We start from the raw sequence: 3,548 nt of genomic DNA on the forward strand, positions 1-3,548 counted from the left end.
AATCGATCTGCTTCTGATAAAGTTAAAATGACATTTCTAATACATATCATGGCAACTTTATTTACAAATAAAACAAATGTTCTTCTTTTAATTGTGTATCATTTTTTAATTAACGTTTGCATATGAAAGAAAATATAAAGCTGAGCAGCTAAGGCTAGCCAGGTAGACATGTGAGCAGGAGCTTACAACTCGAACAGATGGAAATGTATTTTTCATAGGCAACATTTCATATTTACCAGACATAAAAAAATGGAAAAACTATTTTAACAAATATGATTTTTCCTGAAATTAATACATAAAATAAATGACAGTATTAAACACTGCACTCCCTTTATTACACCACATGATTTAATGACTAACATGCAGTATGATAACACAGAAGCTTGTGTCATGACATAGTAGCAGCTGTATAAACAAAGACATTGTCACATTGTCAAATCACAGATTGTCACAATGTCACATTACCTGAAGGGGGACATCCCTGGCTCGGTGTCTTCCATGGTCCGGTATCACGAAGTGCCAGTTGGGGATTGTCTTTCACCTCTATTTGTACTCAGCAGAAGATGTGGGCAGACTTTCCATGGAAAATAATAAAATGTTAGTTGTTTCCTCCTTGTGTGTGTGTTTGCAAAGCTCAGCTGTGTGTCAGCTCCATGCAGAGGAGGAGGAGTCCCATTACAGACAAAGGCAGAGGGGGGCTTCAGTCCCTCTCCTGGGGGATGTATAATCTATGCTGTACATGAAACAGACCCCTGTAGATGACTTCTGAATGCACTGGAGGCTGTCATTACTGCCAGCTGTCCCTGATTTCTACAAGTGGCCTCTTACTTTAAATGGTTGTCCTTGTTGTTATCATGATGCAGCTGCACACGACCATTTTTTGAGCTCTGTGCAATTATCCGTTTTTAAAGTTTACGTTTTGTTGAGCAAAAAAAATAAAAAATTTTGATTTTGCAAAAATTTGTCCCCAAATTGATTTCTGACTACGAGGGTCTCTGGTCCAGGGCTGTCCCTAAGATTTTTGCCGCCTGAGGTGATGTGATGTTACGATGGGGGATGCTGGCATAGAATAGTCATGGGGAGGGTGCATGGTTGTTGTGCTGATTTGTTGTTCGTAGGTGCTGTCTGGCGTCCCGCCCAACTCACTGACGTCACTGGTTGCCAGGAGCTAGGCGAGATGTAAGCCACAGTGTCCTGCTCAGCTCCTGGCAACAGGCCAGGGGGTCTGGGGAAGCCTCAGAGCATCACTGCCCCCCCATCCAGTGAGATGCCACCTTAGGCAACTGCCTCAAGCTGCATTATACGGACTGCCCTGCTCTGGTCCATGGAGAATACAGTAAAGAGGAATACTTACTTTATTTCTTGGTCCCCAGACAGCCAGCGCTCCGAAATTATTCACTAGACATATACATTTTCATTTCGTTCATTTAATGAAGACATTCAGATGCATCTGATTTTTTTTTTGGAGGGGGCTGTTGGGGGTTGCAATACAGGCAAGGTCATGTGACTTTGTTCCGAAAGAAAAATTTGGATAAACATTTTGGATGGATGTGAAAAACGAAAGAAAAAAAACCAGACAAAACACATTTTTTAGGGGTTTATTCACTTCGGTCACGTACGATGCAGGACCAGCCACAAGGGTACATGCTTTTGTGTTGCGCTACAGCACAGGTCTAACCTGCTGCAATTTTTTATTGAATTGAACTTTTTACTATACTGTGTTACACCTTTAACAATCATTGCATCACAGCGTGCATTCAAACAAACAAACAAACCAGCAGTGACTACGTCTTATTTATTCACTACCAGCCAGAGTTTTCCAAAAATAAGCACACCCACATAATAAGACATAGGGGTCTATTCACAAAGCTAGCCGAAGGATCAGCCAAAGCTTTGACTGAGCCGAAGTGACAGTCGAAGCAGGCCAAAGGCCGGCCGAACACCTCGCAAATAACAGCTGGACGGAGCCAGCCGTGATTTCATGGCTGGCTCCGCCCAGTTGTAATGACAAATGACCTGGGGACGCTAAACTGTCATTAAACAATGACAACTGGGCGGCATTTGGCTATTCACTTACTGCCGTTCGGCCCCTATGAGAATAGGGGCGAACGGCAGCGAGTGAGCTGCCGAAGCTTCGACTCAGGTGATCCAGATGTTGGATCGGCTGAGTTGAAGTCTTTCTGCACTTCAGCTCAGCCGAACATGCAGAGCACGGATTGGTGGAATGGATTGGGGAGGGGGCGGGTACAGCTGGCTCTGCCTCTAGATAGGCAGAGCCGACTGTCACTCACGCAGCTGGGTGGATCTCGACAGTAATGCGGCTGCAGTGGTCTCAGTATACCGCGAGCTGTAGCTAGCGATATCCTGGGCTTTGGGTCACAGGAGGACGCTAGTTTATGTCCTCCCGTGACCTTAGAAGAACTAGGGGGAAAACACTGACCCCTTAGTTCTCCTTTAATGGAAAACTCTATATTAGAAAAAAAATAAAGACGCAAACAATATCAGTGTATGTCCTGCATGTATCCTATTAAAATGTGGCGATAACATCTGTGCAAATGTATTTCATCAGTTTATTTTCCTTCCTGCTTCACTTTTCCTGGTATGCATATCTATAAAGAAATGTATAAGTCTCTGCACACACAAAGTAACAATGCTGAATAATGACTTGCCCTCCGGCTTTGTTTAATGTGACCCTATAATCTTTTAATGGAAATCTTCATCTTTCCATGGAAGCTTGTAAATAATAACCTCATATGACAGATTTCACATCCCGGCTATCAGAGGACAAGCCGTCAGTCACCTTTCCAAGGAAAGTATTTATTGCGCATTCCTACATAAACTCTTGCAACTCCTTTATACTGTTATAACCATGTTTACTATTTATACTGTTTGTATCATCAGCTACGACTTCTGCCCATAACCGCTCAATAGAATTTGCGTGCCCCCTAAATGTCTTCAATGTTGAACATAACTTAATCTTTCTTTCATGCGACTGGCTGTTGAATTCATTCAGTCACTCACTGGAACACACACACAATAACTTTGCATGGATTCAATGCCAGAAGTCTATTGTGGACATTTGTGCGATACGTTTCGTTCCCAATTGACATTCGTACAAATTTCTGCATATTCGGACATTCGGGTGCGTGTGAATTCTCGAATGACAGAAATAACAAATCCGAATGTATCTGAATATTTGATAAAAAAATTTGGATGCATCCGAAATGTTTCCCGAATGTCATTTGGAATGGAACCAAGAGCTGGGTGTTATCCCATGACAGCTCTCCGCCTCTTTGTTGACATTCGGGAGCATCCGGAGAGCAGAGAGCTGTTACAGAAAGCAGACAATTGTTGACAGACCACAGGAATAATAAAAAAAAAAACCAACAGAGTTTCGGCTCCCCCCAATCTTACCAGACCCTTAAGGGCTGGTAGGAGGTTTAGGAGGAACCCCAATATCCCAAAAAAGCAAACAAAATGTGTGGGGTCCCCCCTGAAATCCCTTACTAGACCCTTGATCCGAGCAGTAGCCTGGCAGAGACTGCGCT

Source organism: Nanorana parkeri, unplaced genomic scaffold (assembly GCF_000935625.1).
Source record: "Nanorana parkeri isolate BGI_ZX_2015 unplaced genomic scaffold, ASM93562v1 scaffold1708, whole genome shotgun sequence".
Lineage (NCBI taxonomy): Eukaryota > Metazoa > Chordata > Amphibia > Anura > Dicroglossidae > Nanorana > Nanorana parkeri.